The sequence below is a fragment of the Rattus rattus genome, chromosome 15 (genome assembly GCF_011064425.1).
Source record: "Rattus rattus isolate New Zealand chromosome 15, Rrattus_CSIRO_v1, whole genome shotgun sequence".
NCBI lineage: Eukaryota > Metazoa > Chordata > Mammalia > Rodentia > Muridae > Rattus > Rattus rattus.
Genome location: NC_046168.1, coordinates 77,169,197 through 77,195,827, shown reverse-complemented (window position 1 = coordinate 77,195,827; position 26,631 = coordinate 77,169,197).

The window sequence follows — 26,631 nt, the reverse complement described above, 5'->3', positions numbered from 1 at the left end:
TCTCTCTCTCTGTCTCTCTCTCTCTCTCTCTCTCTCTCTCTCTCTCTCTCGTGTGTCTTCTCATTCATTCTTTGTACTGCTTCTGTAAACAGTTTTTCCCAGTCTCATCAGCCACTCTTTAGTCACCCAGATTGACTCCAAATACATTTTGACAGTCTGCCAAATCTAAATACTTCCTCAGAAGCTTAAAAAAAAAAGAAACCAAAATCACTAATCACATTCCTTAAATGTGTCAGAGCCTGAAAAAAGTTCATGCTAGGGACTCCCTAACAATGAGGTCTGGTTTTATTTATACATTTATTAATTTTTCTATTCATACACATTTATTGTTGCTTATTGAGTGAGAATGGCACCCATAGGCTTATGTATTTGAATATTTTGGTTCCAGTTGTGGACTGTTTCATCAGACCTGCAGCCTGGGCGAGGGTGTGTCCACCCATCGGGATGGGGGTGACTTTGGGGTTTCAAAGCCAAATACATTTTCTCAGTCTGGCTCTCTCAAATCTAAATACTTCTCTACTGCTCACACATGTCCACCTGCTTATCAAAAAAAAAACCAAAATCACTAATCACAGTTCTTAAATGTGTCAGAGCCTTCACAGCAAAAAGTTCTAAGACTAGGTTGACTTTGCTTTCATGCAACTGTATTTTTTTGACCATGCTTATCCCTGTTTACCCTTTCTCTTCCCTTCTTCCCTCTCATCCCTTTCCTCTTTTCTTTTCTTTTTTTTTTTTTATTAACTTGAGTATTTCTTATATACATTTCGAGTGTTATTCCCTTTCGAGGTTTCCGGGCAAACATCCCCTTCCCTCCCCCCCTTCCTTATGGGTGTTCCCCTCCCCACCCTCCCCCCATTGCTGCCCTCCCCCCAACAGTCTAGTTCATGTATTTGACCCAGGGCTTCCCCCTTCCACTGGTATTTTGGATATTCATTGCTGGACTATTCAGAGTCCAGGGTCAAATGTATAGTCTTTTAAGAGATGCTGGCCTTGTTGGGCATATAGGTCTGTGGCCTTCCAGTTCTTTCTGGATGGGAGTTCACTGCTGGCATTGGGCCTCTGTATTTGCTGTATTCTGGCTGTGTCTCTCAGGAGAGAGTCTACAGGTTCGTGGTCTGCAAAGCTTGTCTAATTGGGTGGCTCCCCATGTGGGCAGGCTCTGAATGGGTATCCCTTCAGTCTCTGTTTTCATCTTTGCCTTTCTCTTCCCTGCCAAGGGTATTCTTGTTCCCCTTTTAAAGAAGGAGTGAAGCATTCACATTTTGATCATCGTCTTGAGTTTCATTGTTTCCAGGCATCTAGGGTAATTCTGCCACTTATCAGAGTTGCCTTATGTCTTTTTCTGTGATTCACATGAGATGCAGTTCCAACCATTTGCCCGGCCAGTAAAAAGTCATTGTTTTGATCTGAGTAATATTCCATTGTGTAGTCCACCTGCCTGTTGAACTGTTCTTTCCAGCTTCTGGCTATTATAAATTTGAACATATGGACCATGATGTTAGCATCATGCCCAAGAAGGTATAGCTGGACAGGCAGTTATGTCTTTTCTGAGGAACCTCCAGACTGATTTCCAGAATGTTGTACCAGCAATCCCACCAACAATGAAGGAGTGTTCTCTTTCTCCACAGCATCTCTGTCACCTGAGATTTTCTCACTTCAGGGTTTTTTGATTTGCATTTCCTTTTGCAAAGATGTTGAACAGTTTCAGCCAGCATTCCTCAGTGAATTCTTTGTTTAGCTCTCATTTTTATTAGGGTTATTTTTGTTTCCCTGGCCTAACTTCTTGAGTTCTTTGTACAGGCCTCTATCTGTTGTAGAATTGGTAAAGATCTTTCCCCAATCAGTAGTGTTACTTTGCAGTTTTAAGACATTCTAATCCCATTGGTGTTTTGTTCTAGGAAACAGTGCCCATGTGTTCCAGATGCTTCCTAGTTTTTCTTCTATTAGTTTGAGTGTGTCTGGTTTGATGGAGGTCCTTGATCCACTTGGAAATAGCATGGATTGCATTCTTTTACATTTGACCTCCAGTTGAACCAGCACCATTTGCTGAAAATGCTATCTTTTTTCCATTGGATGGTTTTGGCTCAAAAATCAAGTGACCATAGGTGTGTGGGTTCATTTCTGGGTCTTCAATTCTATTCCATTGGTCTATCTGTCTGTCTCTCTCCAATTACCCCAGTTTTTTCACTATTGTTCTTACTGCTTGAGTTCAGGACAGTGATTCAGTCCTTTTGTTGAGGATAGCTTTAGCTATCCTGGTTTTTTTTTGTTTTCAGATGAATTTTCAAATTGTTCTGTCTAACTCTCTCAATGGATTGGTATTTTGATGGGGATTGTATTGAATCTGTAGATTGATTTTGCAAATGGCCATTTTTTACTATATTAATCCTGCCAATCCATGAGCATGGGAGATCTTTCCATCTTCTGAGGTCTTTCAATTTCTTTCTTCAAATAAAGTCCTCTTGTGCAATTCGTGTGTGTGTGTGTGTGTGTGTGTGTGTGTGAGAGAGAGAGAGAGAATTTAGATTTAGCATATGAAAGAAAATTGTGATGTTTATTATTATGACACTGTCTCAATTTGCTTAATGATTCCAGGTTTCATTTGGTTTTCTGCAAATGACAAAGTTTTGAGTTGTTTATGGTTGAATAAAACTCCATAGTGTACATATACCATGATTTCTTTTCTTTTTTACAAGAATAATACATTCTACATGTGTTTACTTATACATGATCTAGTAATGTCTTTCAACAATATAAAGATGGTTTAACAATGAGAAAACATTATTATTTATTATATTAGCATATCTAGAAGTAATCATTTTAGTATTGTTTCCATAGATTTTAAAAGTCGTTTGATAAAATTGTCTATTTTAAAACATTTCTCATATAATAGATTTTGATCATATTTTTCCTCCTCCAAATTTTCCCATATTCTGCTGACCTCCTTATGTAGCCAATTTCATATTCATTCTCTTTCCTAAAATACCAAAAACTGAAAATCACAACAAACAGACAAAAAGTTATGACAAATTTATCCAACCAAAACAAAATGAAACAAAAACCCATAAGAAGAAAGAGGAGAATAAAGAAGAGGAAAATCAGAAAGGGGAGGAGGAGGGAAAGAAGAAAGAAATGAAGGAGGAAGGAAGGAAGGAAGGAAGGAAGGAAGGAAGGAAGGAAGGAAGGAAGGAAGGAAGGGAGTCTGTTTTCTATTGGTTAATGGATTGGGATCCGCCCTGGAGTATGATCGACAGACCCAGTTACATTCCATAAGAAAACACAGATTTCCCCTTTCCACTCTAGTTTCAATTGCAAATTGCTTTTGGTTAGGGATGGGACTTTCTGTCCACTTCCCCTTCTTGTTGCTGGGATTTTTGCCGTGAACTTGTGCAAACATATTTGTGTGCTGTCACAGTCTCTGTGAGTTCATATGTGTATCAGTCCTGCTGTGTCTAGAAGACACTGTGTTTTTGAAATTATCCACCACCTCTGACTCCCAGGAGAATCAACCTAGTCAAAATGTTTGGATTATGCAACAAGGAATAATTCAAAATTAGTCAATACATTTATGTTTGTGCGTGCACACACACCACACACACACACAAACACCACACACACACACACACACATACATACACACACACAGAGAGAGAGAGAGAGAGAGAGAGAGAGAGAGAGAGAGAGAGAGAGAGAGAGAATGAAAGTGCTTCCAACAAGGAAAAGAACATAACAGTGTACCAACATAGGAGAAGAGAGAAAAAAGTACTCCCTAGAGAATCCTCACCGTCTTTATTTTAGGAAGAGATTCTCCACGTACTATTTGTTTTAAATTTTATGAGAGCTGTACACCAAGCCTCGCTGATTTTAAAAGATGCATCCTTTATATTTGTATTATATTTCTGTATAGTCTTTTCTAGTTTTTCCCTACATGTTTGGAGTTATTGCAAAATTCCAAACATAAATTTCCTTTAGATGTCTTAAAAGTAAAAAGCTATCCTGTCCTGTTTCCATGAGTCCTCAATGAATGCTTTAGTTACAAGCGTGTCTTTATCCCATGCACAGCCCCTGTCATGCTCCCTAAGGCCATGCCAATGTGTGGAATCACAAAAGTCTGGGAGCTCATGAACTTAACTGTGGAATGAGATGAGGTGTGGTGGCTGGCATCTGGGCACTCAGAGCTAAAGAATGGCATTCCTCGCTGTGATCTCAAACAGCTCTGAGGGAGCAGTAAGAGTCTGGCAATTCTCTGACCTGGGTACCTTTCAGAGACCTTCAAGTCCTAGGAAAAAGAGTCTTCCACCTTAGGACAAAGGAAAAGATGAATTGACCTATTGGAACGAGGGAGAAAATGGACTCCAGGTCTTTAGCACTGGGTTCCTTGTCATCTTGGCAACAGTAATAGATTGTAGGTGAGATTAGCATAATTTTGGGGTGCAAGTGTTTGTGAAAATATATTTTCTGAACAGTGTTTCTGAACTGGGTTTCTTCACTTGTTTCCCTCTTCCTGATTCAGTTTGGTAACAAAACTGAGGGTAAAGACTGAGGGAGTATGATATAACTCTCAATACTAACTATAAGACCACATAGCACAGTGAGGAACTGCTGCGGCACTAGTTGGCCTTTTCTATGTCTGCCCAGTTCCTGAATAGTGACACAGACTTTTTCATATATTTATGCCTAGGCTTTATGCTAGGCTTGTTCCCCAACTAGCTCTTAACATATTAATCCATTTCTACTATTCTATAGGTGACATGTGGCTGATTACCTCTCCTCAGTTTCATACATCTGACATCCTCTGAGTCCAAGTGGAGAATCTCCCCACGCCTGATTCTTTCCCAGAGTTCCTATCTCTTCCTGGGACTCCCATTTTCTGCTTTCCAACCTTGCTATAGGCCATCAGATTTTTATTTTATCCAATCATAGGGTGCCTTAGGCAGGCAAAGACGGACAGAGACATATCTCCACACACTGAATACAGACATTATGCCTTTACTAGTGCAAGCAAGCACGAGAAACTGTGCCACGCTACCCAACAACCTCATGAAATGAAATGAAACCACTCATTAGACCTGTAGATGTCACATGGCCAAAGGGCACTATTTCTTAGTGTGAGGTCAACACAACAAGTTATCCTTGAATTTTAATGAGATTCAAAAATATCCCACAGTGATGAATGTTAGTATATATTACCAATCAGATACTACAGATATGCTTCCAAAGTTTATATAAAACTCCCCTCATGGCAGTCTCCTTCCCTGCTCCAGCACTGTTGTTTCTCAGAGAACATAAACTTTATCTTGCTTCTGATCATTTACTCAGCCTGAAATGATGTTATGCTGAAACTGTTTTCTTTGGACATTTGGTTTTAACTTGAAGAAATGAGGATTTAGCTAAGTAGAGTTAAAAAAAAAAGTTTTAGAATAATAAAGCAGGCAAAATCCTGTCCACTGTAGAGCTAAGCAACATGTTACAATATTCCAGGCAGAATTTGTGCCTGGAATGCAGAGGCAATTAGATGAAGTTTTGGTCAATGTAATGCGTGGATGCTTCAGCCTTTTGTGTCTCATTATCTTAAACTAACAGATAACCATAACTTTTGCACATCGAAGGCTTTAAGTTTATACTTGCCATCTTCTCCACAGCATATATTCACTTCTTGTCTCTGTGTTATTAAAATAATCTCAGAATACTTCATACTTTTCCACTAGTATTCTATCTGATATGGTGATATTGATCTGTGACTGTTGATGTTACTATTTCTATTGTTTTGGGGTACCATGAACCAAGCCAATAGAAGTCAATAATAAATGTCATCTGTAATCTGATTTGTACAGCATTCTCTGCCCTTTTCTGGCCTTCCTATTGCCTTAGGCACAACACTGTTGGCATGAAGAACCAGATCTGCAATATTTCTGAGATATGCCTATATATCATGTTACAAAAGAAAAAATTATCATGTTAATTGATCCTAAGATCAGAGTTGACAAAGTTTAGCATTCTTTAATGATAGAAAAAAATTCAACAAACTAGGCATACTAGAATGCTACTTCAGCATGATGAAAACAGCTAAAAGCACCATAGTGTACATCATAGTAGATGGGAAAGTTGTTACTTGGAGATCAAGGACTGGGAGAGGATGCTTAATTTAACCCTTCCTTTCAGTTCAAGGAGTTCTATCCAAAGCAATTAGACAAGAAAAGGAATCTAAGTTAACCATGATGGCATACATCCCTAATACCAGCACTTGGGAGGCAAAGAAGGAGGAAGAAGCCATCACAGGCTACACAGGAAGTTCTAGGCCAGCCTTGGCTACATTGTGAGATCTGTCTCAAAAAAATAAAAAAATAAAGCAGAAAACAAAAGAAGAAAAAAGAATGGAAAAAAGTAAGGAAAATATGAGGAGAAAACAAAGACACAAAAAAAGGAACCTAGACTGGAAATGAAAAACTAACTTTAGTCTTATTTACAAGTGTTCTTATATATTGAAAAGCTCTGGAATTAAAACAAAAGAAGTGAATTAGAACCGACAAATGAATTCAAGAAAGTAGCATGATATATTATAAAACCAACACACAAAATCAATTACACTTCTGTATACTATGACCACTTGAAAGGGGAACAACTTCCTTTATGATAAGATCAAACAGAATTAAATAATTCAAAATTACCATAAGCAAGAAAATGGACAAGTGGGACAATGAAAACTGCCACCTACCATTGTAAGAAGAAAAATAAATGGAAACTCAGTGTTCACAGACTGAAGAGTCAGTATTGTAAAGATATCCAGTCACACAATCCAACCCACAAATTCAATCCAACCCATGTCAATACTTCAAGGAAGTAATCTCATGCCGAACTCCGGCACTTCAAAGCATCCCAAAGAGTCAACACATTATTGAAAAAGAAGAATAAAGGTAAAAAACACTTTCAGACTTCACACCTCAAAATAATGCTAATTAAAATGGTGTGCCACTGTAACAAAGACAGTAGTATGGACCAATTGAGTCTGGACATATGGCTGAATGAGTTTTGAGAAACTAGAGGTGTCGAAGGCATTTAGTGTGGGAGACAGTCAATCTTTTATAAGTCTGCTATTGATCTCTTATCAAGGATCACATAAAGGAATTAACTCAAAATGGATAAAAGATCTAAACATCAGACATAAGGCTGTATACCTTAGAAGATAAAAAAACAAAATAGAGGCGATTCTCACAGCATTGTATTTAATAATGGTTTCCTGGGCATGACCCCAAAGTACCAGAGAACAAAAACAAACAGACAAACAAACAAAAAATTGGCTTCATATTTTGGGAGAGGTGATTGTACAACAAAGGCACTGTTAACAGAGTCAAGCGTAATAAAAATAATAGGACATATTAGCAGATAGTATATCTAGTAAAGGGAAAATAGGTAGAATATATGGAGAATTCCTAAGACTCAACATGAAAGCCCAGACAACCCAATACAAAAGGGTCAAAGGACTTGGATGAACACTTTAAAGATGCTATCCAAATGGACATTGTCACAGGAAAAGATGTTCAGTGTCACTATTAGGAAAAAAAAGTCAAAGTGCAGTCAGGTACCCACCTTGCATCTAGTAGAAGTAGGGGTTGTAGTGCAGTCCATGGGAATGTGAAATGGAGCAAGGAGGAATAGCATAGCCGTACTCTAGAACACTAGGAATACAGTTATATGGCAGGAGGAATGGTGTGGCGGTGCTCTAGAGCACTGGAAATATTGTTACAGCAAGTGCTGCAAGCCTCCTAAGGACACACCCACATTAGAGTCTGAAGAGATGCTTCTTTCCCATCATGCTTTTCTTCAGAGCAGCAGCATCCACAGTATCTAAACTATGGAAGCAAACCAACTGTCCTTCGATGTGTAAAAGAGTAAACCATGCCATAAACATTCAAGGGGAGGCAATTTAGCTCTGAAAAGTTAGGAAATTCTGACTCATGCTACGACATGGGCAACTCCTGGGGCATCGTGCTAAGTGAGCTAAACCATAAACAGAAAGATAAATCCTGTAGAGTTTTATGTATGTGAAACAGCTGAAGTATTCAGGCAGCTTCTGGAGAGGTGGCTCAGCTCAGCAGTTAAAAGCAGGAACTGCTTTTGTAGCAGATCCAGGTTCAGCTCCTACTACGCATATGGCAGCTCCCAACCGCCTGTTATTTCGGTTCCAGGGGATGTGATGTGGTCTGCATTCCTTACATCATGTGGTACACATAAAGTCATGAAGCTACACACACACACACACACACACACACACACACACACACACACACACACACACACGACTGATATATGACAGATAAATACATAGATACATAGATATATAGATTAAGATAGGTGATAGACGATAGACTCCCTTTCCCAGCAGAGCTTCCTCTTCTCTACCTTATCTGGAGAGCTCCAAACCCCAAACTCTACCTGAGGAGTGTCTACCTTGACGAAATTACAGGTTCAACTTCTCAACCTCCTGAAATGCCTCTCCATGTAAATGAGATTTCCTTAAAACCTTAAACCTCAGTCAAAGAAACTTCACCCTAAGAAGAACCTTCCCACTTCCAAGGCTTATACAGTCTTTGTTCACCCTGAATAAAGCGTACAAAGCATCCACACCATTTGCTGGCTACCATCTAAGAGACCTGTTTTCTTTCCTTTTTAAATTTTTTGCAATCTATTTTTTTTAAAGATTTATTTGTTTTATGTATATGAGCACACTGGCTTCAGACACACCAGAGGAGGACATCAGATCCCATTACAGATGATTGTGAGCCGCCATGTGGTTGCTGGGAATTGAACTCATTACCTCTGGAAGAGCGGTCAGTGCTCTTAACCCCTGAGCCATCTCTCCAGCCCTGAGACCTGTTTTCTAGAAGAGCCGTAACATTGAAGGGCTGTAACTATGAAATCTTCCGAGGAAACCTTCCTGGGGATTCACTGCCAACCGGGGATGCTGCTGACCCATAAGTGCCAGACTGTGCTTCATCCTTTCTGGCCTGGGGTACACTGGGGTCCAGACACCCCAAGGAAATATGTGGGCCACAAAACTCAGCTCTGCTCCATCCTTCACTGCCTGGTATATAGCAGTGCCCAGACGCCCCAAGGGAAGAAGTGAAAAACAGAACCACAGGTAGATAAGACACAGTATGGCCCATCCATACAATGAGAATACCACACAGCAGCTCATAAGTGTACATGTATCTGGATGAGTAAGGCCATCTAGGGTACATGAGTATCTTTGGAGAACTCCCACACCATAACTTCTACAAAATACATTTCTTACTTGAGGATATCATCTACCTCAAAAAGATACAGGCATTAACTGTCAGTCCAAATGTGAACTCCTGCTTCTCCAACCTAGAAAAGGGAGCTCTGGATCCCTAGTTTTCATAATTGAAAAGAAATATAAATAGAATACTATTTGCACTGCATTGTTGTGGAGATTAAGTTAAGCATGCTCAAAGCAGTGCCTAGCACATAAGACATGTTAGCCATCATTACTTTTCCTTTAAAAGTTCATACATTAAACATTCTCTTTGTCCATATAAACAACACACAAGCACACAGATACACAGCTCTAGGCATGTGTTTCTGAAGGCTATACACTGGTATACATGAAGTTCTCAAGAAACAAATATCTATATCTGTGCTAAGCATTCTTCAAGGCTGGTTGATTGCTTTGAACATCTGTGGTTGTGAGGAGCTGGAATTTTACAGCTCTGGAAACTAATTATCCTGGGCTATCTTTAGTCTTTTTAATTGCAACCTCCTGAGTTTAACTTAACACCCTGTGATATCAGGTGAAACCCCTTGAGGAATGAACAAACATACCCATACCACTTGGCCTCGCCCAACCCATAGGATAAGAAGCCATCAGTAAGATCTAAGATCTATAGCCAAGACTTTGCCACTTTGCTGTAATCTACCTATATGGCGTATCTAACAATGTAATTGACAAACATCTCGACTTATGGGTTTCTTTGTTGTATTACTACCAAAATGTCATGAAACTTCCTTTCCTTACTAGAATGAGGTATTTTGATCATCCTAAATCTGTATCTCCAGATAGACCATGATCACGGATATTTGGCTCCAGAATAAATTATCTATTGTCCCCTTTGAGTCAAGAGGTATGTTTTTGTGTCCATAGTGATTATGGCTGCAAAGGGAATCCAGCTGAGAATTATGGATATGTTGCCTTTATTGATAAGCTTACAATGGGGAAACATTCTTATTATGCACTAAAGAAAAGGAAAAGGTGAGAGAAGAGTTCTGAATAGAAGGTAGCCTGTTGAATTTAACAGATTTTATGGCCACAATGCTGGGTTATATTATCTACATCCAACCTAACTATAAAATTATAATCATATGACATGAAAGCAATCGAATTCATGATTTCTGAGTAGCATAAAAACTAACAGTTCCATGGCCCTGCATCATAATATTTTAATGACTGTTAGTAAACTCCCATAAGACATTCAGATTGAAACAAGTCCTTCCCTCTGATCTCACACACACACACACACACACACACACACACACACACACACACACACACACACTGAATTTTCTTCAAATATTTATATTTTGAGATCATAATTTATATCATTTCCTCTTGTCTTTCCTTTCTCCAAGCCTTCCCGTTACCCCTTTCATGGCCTCTATTTTATTGGTTGTTTTTACATATTTATGATTATGTATATGTTTATGTATATATGTGTATACAATGTGTGTATATGCCCAAATACATAAGTACAACTCGCTTGGTCTGAAAATGCTACTCATTGTATGTTTTCATAACTGAACATTTGGTATGAGACAGCCACTTGGAGTGTGCTCTGTGCTAGGAAAGACTATTTCTCCCCTTTAAGCATTCCTTAGCTGAATGTAGGTCTTTGTGTGAGGTTGAGGTCTTCCTGAGCCTTGGGTGCAGTTGTAGATGTGGAGATCGGGCTAGAACCTGGGGAAGAATGTACATTTTTCCATGGTACCCTCCCCTTCTCTTGCCTTGTCCTAGTGTTTTCTGTTGAGTTTGCTTTGTTTGCTCTTCTTTTTATCCCCCACACAATGTTTAGAAGTTTGTCAAGCATTGTATAAATCTGAAACATCAAACACTAACTCCAAGCTTGTAAACTTCCTCTCTGCTGAGATGGCAACAGTGTTGTCAGCTCCAGGCTTGACCACAAAATATTCCCTCAGTGAAATAACCCCAGCCGCTAAAAAGAAGAGTGCCAAGATTTAGCTCCAACTGCTCTCTCAGCCTCCATGGAGGCTTAGTCAAGCTACAAGATCAGAACAGATAAATGTACCTTCAACGTCTGAGCACCCTAGGATTTTCTGAAGTCTTGTGGTATCCTCTTACTTGGTACCAGTCAGAGATGGGCATAGGGCACTACAGGATATCAGAGGGATTTTTATGATCCTCTATTTCCTCCCATCCTGGCACATGTGCTGCCCAGTATGACCAGCTCTGTGAGCCCGCCAGCCCCCTCATTAGCTCTGCCCTTCTCAGCATGCCTCCCATATTCTTGACCACTGGAACCAAGCAAAAGCATCCTGTGGGAAAAAAAGGTCTCTGCAAACCTGCACAGGTGGGATGTAGAATCAAATGTGGAAACTTCAGCAAATCTAAACAATCTGACATACATTTATACAGAGAAATACAGAGGAATATTAAAATAGGCTTCCCCAGAGATGGCCTGCTGCATGCTTAAGAGAGTTCCTGAATGTGTTTATAGCGTCTAACCTCAGCAGGACCATAAACCTGGGCGGCAAAATGCCAAGCCTGAATCTGTACAGCCTGGCCTGCTATGATGCTATGAAGCCACCCTGAAGAGGGTAGGGACAGCAGCTGCCTCAATCGTCACAGAGAACTCAGTCACCTTTCTTTCTAATCTGACAGTGCACTTTACGACAGGAGGAGCAGATCTGATCTCATGTCACAGCTTCCTGATTCACTGTGTGGAGCTTCTTGTGTCAGATGCAATTTCAGGGCTTTGTCTGCAACAGAAAACCAAATCTCACCTTTGCAGATGATAAGGTTGAGAACCCGCTCCTTTCTTTCTCTGGATTTGACTGAACCTGGCAACCAAGTGGAGTTTCTCCCAGGCTGCTGTGGGTCAACTCCCTTCAGGGTTAAAACTCTAGGTTCAGAAGGGCTGTTCCGAGTCCTTTTTGCTTCTACAGTGTGGGATCAGCTAAGGTGAGGGCTAAGGGTAGCCTAGGTTGAGAGCCCAGGCAAGCTGTGGTCCTTGCCTCTCCCCCCACCCCCGTCTCCTTCTACAGTCCAACTTAGCATACCCCTTGCCCGTACTGCCAAGCTTGTTCCCACTTCTTTCCTGTTTCCACATCCTACGTAGTATGTACCTTGAAGCTTAGGGTTTGAAATGAGTGACTCTTAAGAACAATCTAATAAAGCAACTGATCTCAGGGAAAGTGTTAATAGCACAGGCAGCTTAACCCCGGCATTCCTAACTTCCATTTTTCCTCTAGATTCACATTTAGGAGACAACAATGCTTTGTGCTGAACTCTGAGGCTGCCGAAGTCACTCTCAAATACTGAAAAGGCTTCTAGGGAAGTTTCACCCCCAGGGCCCCTACTGTTTGTCCATATAATCATGCTACCAGCAAACCAACAGCCCCTCTATATATTCTATAGACACTTGCAAATATTTGTTTGTTTTAATATCTGCTCATTTTAATGTGGATGTGTGTGTGTGTGTGTGTGTGTATGTGTCTACTTATCTGTATGTGTACCATGTAGTTCAGTGTTTAAATAAACCAGAAGAGGGAATATAGCGCCCCCTCCCCCCTGGTAGATGTACTTAAAGAGGTTGTGAGCCACTTGGCTTGGGTGTTGGGAACTGAACCTCACTTCTGAAAAGGAAGCAAGTGCTCGTAACCGACCAGCCATTTCTCCAGCTTCAAAACTTGCATTTATTTTGCCACTGTGGGAAACATTATCAGTTCTGATTCAAGGCAGATTCCTGACAAAAGGGTTTATGACAAGCAGATTGTAAAACTGGTTGATCCAAGCACCGTGTTTCTGGGATATTTCCTAAGCCAAAACCTCCAGGGCAGCGGGGCCCGCTAATTGCTCTTCTGCGGCAGTGACCTTTTCAACCAGACAATGCCTGGACCAGTTCCATGTTGACAGCTCTCCTCTGCCATCACAGTACTGGCAGGGAGAGCAGTACTGGGTGGTACTGAATACAGTTGTGTCTAGTGTTTGTGCCCACCTCACCCCACTGCCCAAAGCCACAACTGAGAGACAGGGGCACCTGTTCTATTCACTTTGTTCTTTTGGATTCCAACAGGAATCTAAGCCAGAGAGATTGGGAGCACGTTAGGACATATTGGCAAGACCTTTGGTGGGAATATTTATTTTCAAGTGGAAATAGTAGGGGAAAGATACAGACACATCTACTTCAACACTAAATCCTCAAGGCTCGTGGTTTGAGTTGAAGGTCTGCATGTGTGGTTGCAGCCTGGTTGACCTTGGGTCACTACTGATCTGTGCTCACAAGCTCACTGACTTTTACATATGCAAATCCACTTTGATTAATCTGATCCAGGCAACAATACCTGCGCTGTCACCCAAAGTTACCATGGAGATTAGCAGATGTTGGCACTTTACAGAGGACTTTCCTGAACCAGGAGTTTGTCACAGATAAGAAAAGAAAAATCTGAATAGAACACTAGTTGAAATGACCTCATAAATCTGTAATGCCATACACATGTTGGAAAAAAATGGGGGCAGGGCAAAAGCAGTCACCAGCTGTGCACGGCAAGAGAGGTGGGGGCAAAGTCACTGACACCACCTCAGGACTCTCTGTCTTCAATGAGACATTCTGGTTTGTCTATCAAGTCACCACCAAGAGCTTAATGGGAAAATATCCATTGTCCAAGAGGGTGGTAGAAAAGAGGAAATGACATATATTCCCATGTACCCCCACCACCCTGGAAATTACTCAGCATATTTTGATGGAACAAGAAAATGTGCCAAAGGGAAAGATGGGATTTAAGAGAATTTTTAGAGAAGAACTAAACAAGTTCCCCAGCAGGGCAGCCATGGGGGTAGGTCACTTCTCCATGGTTATGGTCATCTGTTTTTTTGTTTTGTTTTGTTTTTTGTTTTTACCAACAATTTTGTATCAAAACTGTAAGCTTCAAATAACTCATTACTGCCTTCGTAACCCGCACAGCTTACCTAATCCTCTTCAATCCTCTTTTACTGAAGTTATGCAAAATACACTTACTCCATAAATGTGTTGAGCATTGTAGAGGTCACAAGCAGGCCTTTGCTCTCTACTTAAAGAACTGCCAAGATAAATACAAGAAAATTTAAAGGGAATTCAGCTGTGAATTGGAGTAACTGTATTTTGAGAAACAGTAAGTAGGAAAGTTACCTAAGACTGTGATTCTGTCTACAGAACTGGCTTGAAGGCTATACTCATGCTTGTGTGTTTGGGAACAGAAATGAAAATGGGATTTTCACGTGTTTAAACCACAGAAGTCTGGGTCCGGATCAGAGCATTTCCAGAAACCCCTTCCTTTGAATGTTCTAGCTTTCTTTATCCTCCATGGGGACAATGTGTGTGTTTCAACTCTATTCATGGCAGTACAAACTCAGTGCTGGTGTAAATACTTAAGCAAAATCTCCCCAGAGAATTAAAGAGCATTATTTCTAATCCCTACTGGGCACCTCATGCCGACATCAACTAGCCAGAACTTGATGATGGAATGAAGTTCTTAATAGACTTTTCGTCAACAAAAGAAGTTATTTTCTCTGTGGAATTCTGTGAATGAGTCAGTCAGAGTTACCCTCTGAGTTCTGGTATGGCTACCACAATGACTAACAATGAGGTGATGTACTTTTAAGAGAAATAGTAGAATTTTCATAATTTCTCAGCCAAGTCTCTGAAATGTGTTATTGGATTGCTCAGTTAAACATTCCGTTGTCTTCACTTAAAAGGGGTGAAGGCACTGGATTTACTGTTGTCAGAAGGAGATTTTCCTCAGTAAAATGTCAGGATTTAATTCCATGTAGGCCAACGGGCTGTCATTTTTATGACTTGGGGCTAAAAATGTTTTTTAGCAGCAGAATGTCCAAGGGAGCTGGCGGTGCCTACGTCACCTGTGTCTCTGCGTGTCTCCAACTGCACGAGAAACCAAAGTTGCTAATTTGCTGCTGACCACATAGAGTAAGTTCCGCACTACACGTTATTGACAAAAAAGTGCATTTTCCAACTTGGAGAATATAGACGTGAACATCTTATTTAGCGTTAGAAGAAAGACTTGAGTCCAGGTAGAGATGACTTATCTTAGCAGAGTATGGCACCCATTGGTACAATTAAAATGATACCAAAAATCAATCTACTGAACAATTAATGTGAAGATCTTCCAATTCCAGCGTCAGTCTCAATTATTGGTGTGGGTGATGTGAGTCATGGTGAGCTTCAACTATTTTATAAGATCCAGACTCTTCAAATTAATAAATGCCCACCTTCCGATTTTATCATAGGGAGTACTTGGAAAATTCGTGACTCTTCCACAAACAATATGACTCATCTGTCCTTTTGTTGACAGAGTGTAGTTATACCTAAAAAAGCCACAGTAGGCCAGTGAGATGGCTCAGCGGGTACAGTCGCCTGCCACCAAGCCTGACAACTTGAGTTCTATCAAAGCCCATATGGTGGAAGAAGAGAACTGATTCCTACAAGCTCTCCTCAGACCTCCATATGTGCATAGAGGTACAAGTATGCATGTGCACACAACCCCTCACTAACCAACCAACTAAAGAAAGAAAGAATAAATAAATAAATAAATAAATAAATAAATAAATACATGTATTTTAAAAAGATCAAATAAAAAATTGTGTCGCTAGGTTTTAACTTTCTTCTCTAGAATTTTCTTGCTAAGGAATTCTAAGATCAGAAGGGTAGAAATTCTCTTGTCCCTGCTTACATCAGCTGTTGGTCTGCCATCTTTCCTAAGAAGCATGAGTATGTAAGAGTCAACCAGGAGGGACTGACAACATATTATTTTCTCCCCGGATTGATTTGGTTCTTCATCTTTATGTACTAAAAGAAACATGACAGGGAAACAAATGTCCTTGTATTGTTTACATTTGAGGTTTAGAGAAAGAGCAACCGGCAGATTTTCTGTAGGATCCATCTATCTGTCACCGTGTTTTATTAAATGCAGCTGCAGCTGAATCAAAAGGAGGAGAAAAAGGGAAGGAGTAAAGTGGCAAAGATTGCTATAAAAATAGCAAGGGGGAGCGAATTCTCTGGAGTGTGAGAACGGGCCAAAGACAGCTGTGAGCAATATCCCTCTGTGTTTATGAAGCATGAGCCGGCTCTGTTGCCACATATGAAAGAAATTATGAGCACTAAGCATATTTTGTGTTTTGGCATTGTTTTCAAATAGAATTCTCTGAGATTATGAGACACAAGCCACACAGTGAACAATAAGATCCAAGCTACGTCATGATTAGGTCATCACCACCGTCCCCTAGCCTCATATATACAAAGCTTAGCCCCCATCAGCTCCACTTGTCCACAAATGAAAGCCCAAACCCAGATGATGATTTAATAATCCCAGTCATCTGGGATCTCTTTTGGCTATAACCTAATCCTTTTGGTCTCTCTCTGACCCCCAAGGAAAGTGACTCTTCCATAAGCAGTTTCCTAGTCTTCTTGTCAGGGTGCTAACATAACATTGTGAGTTCTGCAGTCTGGCTCTTAATTACCAATGCCCCTTACCATCTGGGCAATGCTATTGTTACTGTGACATTGATTATATCTTACTTTGAGAAGCTATAGCCAAAAATTGGATCCGAGATATAAAAATTAGACAGGACTAAAATATTTGTAATCCTTAACTTTACGGTTTGAAAGAAGTATAGTTATTCTACCTTCCTGTCGAGTAGTAGCATCAAAGATATGCAAATACTAATCCCCTGAATTATTTTATCATCTTCGACGTTTCTGTGGGTTCCAAATGAATCTCTGTGACGGGTTTGAAAAGGTAAGAAGTGAGTTATCTATGACTTCGTCTGCTCCATATCTTCCTCCACCTCACTCCCTGTTACCATTTCTCTCCGTATCTCTGTCTCTCCTCCTTCCTCACTTCAGACACTATCCACATGCTTTCTTCCCTGGCAAAGTTAAGACTCCGTTAGAGTATGTTAGACTATGTTAAAGTATGTTAGAGTATGGCTTCCTACCCGAGTACTTGACAGAATTTAAATTGTGCTGTATGACTGATTGGTCTCTATGATTGGTATCTATGACTGATTGCTATCTATGACCCATCAATGGGATTCAAATAGGGTCATCCCCACAGCACTCTGGCCAAAACGGAACCTTTCCAATGTCAACTGGAAGCAACAATTGACTCCAAGTTTTGTTGGAGAAATGTCAGAAACACATTTGAAGGGACAGCGTGGGAAAAGAAGAAATTTCTGAATTTTTGATTTCTCTACCAAATAACATATATATACAGCTATCTAGCTAATTTTATTTTAAAAGCACTTTTTACAATGTATGCATTTTAAAGACTATATTTTTAAATATTTTTAGTAATATTTTTTAATGTTGTAAATTATCTTTTCCAAAACAACCAAGCTGTATTTAGGGAGACCAAATCTGTCATGAATAACTCTTCTCTTTTATGTCTTATAAAGCACAAGAGGAATTTGTCACAGAGATGCTGGGGTGGAATTACACAACAAGAAATGCTTGTAGCATGACGCCACTTTCTTTAGACTACTGCAAATCAAAGCAAGCATATTATGGTCAAATGAGACATTGTTCTAGACCCTACTACTCTCAACATCTAGAGTGTTGTCTATAAACAAAAGTCACCTAAAACCTACCCCTTCCTAGGCAAATGTTTCACTGGATTAAAACTGTTGTAATCTCATGTTTTGGGACTTTATAAATCTAATGGTTGATGCGTTTTATTGAATCTATGACTGACATAGTCAGATTCAGGATCTGTGGCTGTCCTCACAAAAATGTAGTCCTAGAATCAAAGCATACTTTCAAAAAGACTCACATTAGTGGCTTGTACTACTCTACCACCAGAGGATATTTAGTCCTTAGCTGGATTTCTGATGACTCTTCTTTCCTTGTTCTTCCTCATTTATATCCTATGGCTTAAGAATCCTCTTCTCCAAACTCTGAAAGATCCCCCTGCCTTGAAATAAATCTCCATTATCTGCAGTCACAAGCTTTCACCCTCCATGTTTAATGCTATCACCTTTTGGTAAAACCATTCATCTTCCACATAGGCCAAAATACACAAGAGGGCAAAGTTAACACATTCTTCCCCATTAACCAAATGTAAACATTTACTTCCAGAAAAGCATCCTCCAGAGCACAACTACTACAGTATCACGAGGGGCCAAAATTCAAGTCCTTAATGGGCGAATGCTGAGAATGACTGTGATTCTCAGAGGAGCTGTAGATGAATAACTCAGAATCTGGTTCGGCTTGCAGTTCAACATTCCTTTTGGAGCATGGATAGAGTCCAGACTGACGGTTCATTATTGACATAAACACTACCATGCCAAAGACCTGAATGCCGCAAACCCAGGAGAATGGCAGAGCCTTTCCTGGCCAGAATATGAATGCTTATAAGCAGTTGACCTTTAGCTGAAACCAGTGTGTGCAGAAACTGTCAACCACAGCTTCCCCCTCCCGATACCCATAACAGAGACTGCTTCCTGATACAGACCTCCTCCTTAGATTAGCTAGCCTGCCAATTCCTGATTTTATATATATATCACTTTGTCACCATCAAAGTTCAGGGCCCACCCAGTCCCAGTTTTCCTGCTCATCTGTCTGTCATTTCTTCATTCAGTCATTTCTTCATTCACAATTTCAGTCAGGTCAATAATCCCTAAGCCAGAAATGAAGTCCTTACTAGGTAGGTGCTGAAGGTAAGGAATTGTTTCTCAAAGCATTTGAGGAGGAACAATCTGGAGTTTGGGGATCAGGATTCTGTGTTGCTAACCAACTTCCACATATCACCACATGGGCAAGGACCTATTTTGAAATCGTCTTTCCTTTTGTTGGTTTCTCAGTGGCTGTTTTGATCTCTCCAGCTTTCTGAAGATTTTGTTAAGGCATGGATAAGAAAAGACAATAAGGAGATCCATGAGTCCTGACCGTGAGAGCAGCATCCACAGGAAGGCCTGTGCCTCACAGGTGGCTTTGAAAGGGCAGAAACTGGAGTGTCCTCTCCTATCCCATTCTAGTCCCCAATTCCTCCCAGCTCTAAAATTCACACCTCAGCTGAGGCTGGCTGAATTCCACTGTCTACCCAATGAAGCACTGCTAGTCAAATGGCTGAGCAAAACAGAGACTGGGAGCATTGATAACTGGAACCACCTACAAGTCAAGGGGCCAAACCCACCTGCAAGGTTTTAGCTGGGAGTATATTCAGGCCAAGAAAGGAAACATGAAAGATGCCTGAGGCTGAGCCTTGGTTGTGGCCAGGCTCCTGGGACATTCACTTCTTTTTCCAATGAACTAGAATTATGTAAATAGATGGGATGTATTAAACCTTGGTGAGCTGGTAAGTCTCTTAGGCTTTGTTTAACCCTCCATTAGCTTGTTTCTCTTTGGAAACTGCACAGGGAGCAGAGAGATGGTCTCTATCTGATTGTTCTTGATAGTACAGGTGTAAAAAGAAGTTTATTGTTAAAACCCACAAGGGCCATTGAGTTTTCAGATTAAACAATGAGAACCTTCTAACTTGACCAAAGAGAAACTCAAACATTCACGAGTAATCTCGAAAGCTGCTGAAGTTTCTCCAATTCTTTGTTGAACCTCTGCATTCCTGAGGCATGAGTTTCTAAGAGGGAACAAAATCAAACTGCTTATCACATTTCTTCTGTCCCATGCCTTGTTTCTGTCATTGTCTGTACTTGTCCTTCCATGGAGGGGCTTAAAGGATTTCAACAGAACCTTTTGTGAGCATTGGAAGGGGGTGGCCGCCTGTTTCATTCACCTCTGTGATTACTGAGGGCTTGGATCAGATGACCCAGTTTTGCCAGTAAGAGACCCACCCCTTCTCAGGAGAATTCTGCTGCCAAGAACTCCGGCTCTCCACTCTCTCTACCTGCTTTCTGGACTTTAGTGGATGTATGGTTTCTAGGGGAGGCCAGAGTCAGATCCTGTGATAAAATAGTGGTTGCAGTCTATAAACATTAAAATGTTAATCCTTTCCAAATAGATCCTGACTAGAACAAGTCTAATTGTGGTAATGATCTGCAGCATGCATGCGGCCCTGCATTAATCTCCCTGGCCCTTGCTGAGTCCTTGGAAGGAACACCAGGGGCTTCCTAACTAACTATGGAAATGAGGGTGAGTGCTGGCACTCCTGCTACATGGGCTAAGTTCCATTAAAGGTCTAAAAGATAAAACTATAATTGCCTTCAACCACTTTTCAAATGCTGAGCATTATAAGAAAAGTTTTTAATGGAATCATTATTCCAACATTCTCTCGTCTATTTTAATTTTTAATGTTTAATTATAGGAACTATTCTAGTTAGATAAAATGTTTTCATTCGTATTCACTGGGAATTGTATATTTATGTAATACCCGTGCTTGCTTTCCCAGGCACCTGGGGTATAAGAGGATTCTACTTTGATGAACTGAAAATGTATATAACAATTTAAAAGTTATCATAACAAGAATAGAAGTTTGACTTATGTCCCACTCCTCTTTCGGCCTTTGATAACTTCACCCTGGGACTTATCCATGGCTCATAAATGGGTGTAGTTTAGAAATCAGGACATGTTGGGAAAAGCGTACACACATGTGAACACACACATTATGATCACCCCACACTTATTTGCCTTCTAGCAATCATGGTTATACCTGTTTTCTGTTTGTTTACAAGAAATATTGAGTCCCTGAACCCCTAAACTTTGGTGCTGCCCTTCCCATCTACTCAGCACTGCCCAGAACAGTGTGTGACTCACAGGAAATAGGCATTGCTACGTAGTAGTTCCCCTTCTCATTCTAGGCAGTCCATTGAATCTCCTCTCAACACACCAGTTTCCACAATGCAGGGCAGCACCCAGAACTGGGAATGAACAGCAGGTACCTCATGAAGAAGCCCAGCCTTGTCTCTGTGTATCTGAGAAAGTTTGAGTTGTGTTTAGGGCTATGATACCTTTTAGTAAATGAACATATCACCTTGTGAAGTATTGTGTTATTTTAACTAAAAATGTAAAAAATGATGTACAATTATTAAAGCATATCTGAATATTATCTTAAAGTAAAAACAGATTTTTTATTTGGTTTTATTATAGTGATTATCTTTCTAGAGAAAACATAGATGATTAGTTTTTTTTCTTTTTTCAATATTATTAACTTAATCTGACTTATTATGGAAGAAATATTGAGAGTAATAAAACTATAATTATAAATTATACTTAATAAATATTGGTATTTTTCCATATTTTCAATTTATAAAAATATAGAGCATCTTCATAATTGAAATTGAAATTTTTGACCATTAAAAATGTTTAAGTATTACTGTGACATAAAAGTTGGAAAGACTTGTTGAGAGACATTAAAAGTTACAGAATTGGAGATAAAGAGATGGAGCAGTTACCAAGTGCACTCACTACTGAGAGGACCTAAGCTTGGTTCCTGTCACCCACCTTAGTTGATTCATAACCACCTCTAATGCATCCTGAGAGGATCTGTGACCTTCTTAGGGACTCCCCATATGTATGCCATGTACACATGTCAACACATGTGTTTATTAAAATAAATCTTTTAACATAAAAAGTTAATGAGCCAAACTGATCCCCTTTCCTTGAAGCTTAAACACATTGAGGAGAAATGCCTCCAACTTCTCTAAATTGCATTATCTTTGAAAACACTTGTGGCATCAAATAATGACACCAGGATCCTAGAAGCAGGATATGCTCAGTATATAAAATTATCTCTCCTAGAAGCCCTTGGTCCTGTGAAGGCTCATTTCTCCAGAGTAGGGGAATGCCAGGGTGGGAGTGGGTAGATGGGAGTCGGAGCATCTTCATAGAAGAAGGGGGTGGAGGGGAGTGAAGGGGATGACATCTGAAATGTAAATTCATAAAATATCCAATAAGAAATAAAGAAAAAAGAAAAATTCTCAATTAAATTCCTCAGAAAAAGACATCTCTCCTGCAAAACATTATATAAGAAACATGGCTGAACTTAATATCTGTCAGACAGTCTGCTTCCTATCACATGACTTTATATTATACTATGGAGTCCATTAGAAACACTAAAAAAAGAAAGAAAGAAAAAAGAAGGGGGCTAGAGAGATGGCTCAGTGGTTAAGAGCACTGACTGCTCTTCAAGAAGTCCTGAGTTCAATTCCCAGCAACCACATGGTGGCTCACAACCATCTGTGTAATGGAATCTCATACCCTCTTCTGGTGTGTCTGAAGACAGTGACAGTGTGCTCACATACATAAAATAAATACACAATAAAAAAAGAAAAGAAAAGAAAGCTACCATGAAATAAAGAAACATGAGTCTGAAACCACAGAGGTGGCTCCCAAATCCTATGGCCTGTGACTGAGGGTATGTTCTGATTTATCAAGTTCCCAGAGCTGAGCAATTTTAGACATGGAAAGGGATGCTGAGGAGCCTAAACCCCACCCTCCACACAGCTCAGACTATCAGACTTTTTTTTCCACATGAATGTGGAAATATTTTTTAAAATATGACTGCTTAGTCAATTTTCCTACATCAACTCACTAAGAGAAGAAGGGTTGTCTTGGCCCACAGCTTTAGAGTTCCTTGTCTATGTTTGGTTGTCACTATTGCTTTACGTAAGGAGGATCATAGTAGAAATGGATAAGGACTAAACTGTTTATCTCAATACAACAAAAAGTAAGGAGGAGGCTACATTCCTTTCAACCACGTGTTTCTCTCTCTCAATGACCTAGAGATGTCCCATTAAGCCCCATCAGATCCCCTCAAAATACTACCAACCTGAGCAGCATGTCTTTATCCCATGGGCATTTGGGGAACACTTAGGATCCAACTATAACAATAATATTAAAAGAAGCCAACATTTTCAGGCAATAATGGTGCATGTCTTACTTTCAGTACTTGGGAAGCAGAGGCAAGTGGATCTCGAGGTTTGCCAGCATGGTCAAAAATAGTGAGTTCTACACAGAGAAACCTTGTCTTGAAAAACAAGAAGAAGAGAAAGGAGAAGGAGAAGGAGAAAGAGAAGGGGGGAAGACAAAAGAGAAGGAGAACCCACCTTTAACTGCCAAGATGTCTTCAGTCTTTTTCCAAGCTGTCCACAAATCAAGATGCCAACCATCCCTCCTGGAAATCACTGAGTTCTTACCACGCTTGGCTCTCATGTGACTCATTATCCTGAGGGAATATTAGGTGAACAGCTCATTTTTATAGATGAAAAGTATGATTAGAAAACTTTTTTCCAATATGTGAGCTGGTTATCAATAGAGAAGAAACTATTTATTATTGTTATTATAATTATGATTTTGAGATAGTGTTTCATATATCCCAGAGTAGCCTCCCACTCTCTGTTTAGCTGAGGGTGATTTTGAACTTGGTCTTCCTGCCCTCTACCTCATGAGTGCACCACCATGTGGGTTTTGTATGGTGCTGGGATTCTTCATATATGGTAGGTGAGTACTGTACCAGTTGAACTACTGCTTAATTGAAGCTGCTTTGCTTCTATAAACTACTCGCTCATGTGTTCCCAACTTTTCTCTCGTAATAGCCAGGGTGATTGCACCATCCTCCATGATGGCATCAAATCCCTGGGTCTGGAGATGCTTGTCCCCAACCATATATACTTTTTCCTTACCAGCACAAAAAATAAAAAGGAAAGAAAGAAACAAAATTTCCTAAAAACTGGCTCTGAGAGAGTACCTTTTAGAAATAAAGAAAATTAGCTCCTGTCAAGCAAATGGACATCAAAACATCCCCAAAGTGGGCGTGGTGACTCAAACCTGTAATTCCAGAAGACTGTGGCAAGAGTCTTACCATATGATTGGACTACACAGTAAGTTCTAGTCCAGTCTGGGATATCTAGAGAGTCTTTCTTTCAGAACAATAACAAAAGGCATTAGCCTGTGATAAAAGAGAGTAATTACTAAGCAGGATAAGTCTGGGGAACTATGAGCAATGAAGATGGTTTGTATTGTTAGTTTCACAGCCATATGAGGGAAGGTCTGTCACTTGCTATTCACATATAATTCCACAACGTGCCCTAACCCAACCACAGAAATCCACCTTGTAGGCTTAGATTTTAAAACCTACTTCAGTAAGGGTTTTAAATGCTTTGACCCCCACCTTTTTCCCCAAAGGTAAGGGAGAAAAGATGATAAATGGAACAAGGAGATGTGGACCTGTTTAGAAGTAGTTTTGGAGGGTGATTCAACTCTCCGTTTGTCAGGATACCAGTAGTCCAGTTCAGAAGTGTAAGGATACCAGCAGTCTAGTTTAAAAATGCCATCAAACGTGAATCAGTACTGGCAGCATGATCCAGCAGAAATTGTTGGCCTCTGGCAAATAGGCAGAAGTCAATGGGAACAACCAGGACCATCAGGAATATCAAGAGTTTTCTACCATGCCCCTCTCCCACTCAAGGAAATAAAGCAAGGCAAATGAAAAGTTGCACAGCTGGCTATTTAAGGGCCCTATTACTGTCTGTCGAGTCCCACTTATACTCTTTCCAAACATCAAGTGACCTCCCATGGGTCTTGCCTCAGCAAAACATCACGAGGAGTCTGCATCACATGACACAACCAGAAACTTCCCATTGTTCTCCATTTGTAATCTGATAAAAGAATTATCTTGGAAGTTGAAAGAGACACAGGGCAGGCTCTTGCAACTATGCATTGTGACAGGGTTTGGTCTATAAGTAGAAGATCTAAGTTGAGTTTGTTTTGTTTGTTTGTTTGTTTTTGTTTTCACTTAAATTAAGATTTTTAAGTCTGAAAACAAGATGCTTTGCTTACTCCTACTTTTGTGGCAGTGACCCCTAGATTGTTGGTGAAGCTTGGGCCACTTGGAATCATTACACATTGTTGGAATATAGAGTGAGTACATAATAAGGGCTTAAGCCAATAATTTAGCCCTAACACTCAGTCAGGTTATCGCCTGTCATCTTTCAGTCAGCATTAACAAATCAACCCAGCAAATGGGTTACACACCAGGAATGGCTAGGATCCTGTCTGTTTGTTCACTGCGTTGTTTTGAGCCAGAAACAGAAGTTGTCATGCAAACTACCATTAAAAGGTGGTTAAATGCTCAGGCACATGTGTCCGTGTCCTAATGTCCTTCTTCTTGTGTACCATTCTGCTAAGTTCACTGAAGCAAGCAGCTCGATTAGTTGAGACCTGTGAATTAGAGCTGGTCTTCTATGGGTCCTGATTCTTTCGGGATCTTTTATGAGAAGTTGCTTATGGGAACATCATGGGAACTAATGAATTCCCTCATTTGGTGGCATGCAACACCAGTGACTCTCTGAAAAGATCACTTTTCCTTGGATTCTTTCTTCCCAAATGATACATAAGTCATAGCTTTAGCTCTCCATGTATCTAATATCACACATTCACAGTGTAAAATGTATGTGTTAAAAATGAAAATATATACTTTCTACTATAGAAGTACTTATTGCTTTACCATAACTACCAAAGTGTTTACTTTCCATGTGAATTTCTTCTGACTAGGCAGAGTGTACATATGAACCAACTTCATTTGGACAATCTTATGGAAAAACTTAGAAAATGCTAAAGTCAACATTTCATTTTATCTATCTAACACTGCATCTCTTGTGGCTTCCATAAAACCTTTGTGGAGTGAATGAAAAGACATGAAGTCTTGTTAGCTTTTTACTCTTGAATATAACTATGTAACTATATAACTATAACTCTCTATATATACAATGTTCCTGAACATGCCCTAAATTCTTCTAGATGATACAGGCTGTCTACATAATATGTACACATACCAAACACTTCTACCATTTGTTTTCTTGTAGTAAGTACAAAGTGAACTCTATAGAATAATATTTTATTTATTCAACTATTGGTAAAACATGTAAAGAATTTTTCTTTAAAAAAATTAAGTATTATTATTGTGCATATAGTATGTATGCTGGTAGTGCATATATTCCAACGCAAAGGTCTGGAGGTCAAAGGACAGCTTTGTGCTATCAGTTCTCCCCTGCCTTCTTTAAGTTGGTTCTGGAGCTGGGACTTGAGTCATCAGACTTGCTTAGCAAGCACCTTATTGATTGAGACCCCTCACCACCCCACTGATTTTCTAGAATGATCAAGTTTCCAAAATTTTATAAATCTACAAAACTCCACTTGGATTACTCACCCTTAAAATGGAAGGGAATTCTAATGTATCTTCTAATGTAGATAAAACTTGACGGCACTGTACTAAGTGAAATTAGCTGATTACAGAAAGACAAATATTCCATTTATATGAGATATTTAGGATAGTCTAAATCTTAAAGAGAAAAACGATAGCATGGTGATTGGGAGGCCCTTGAAGTCGTAGTGGCAATTTACTCTTATTATGAGTATAGAATTTCATTTTTATGAAGTA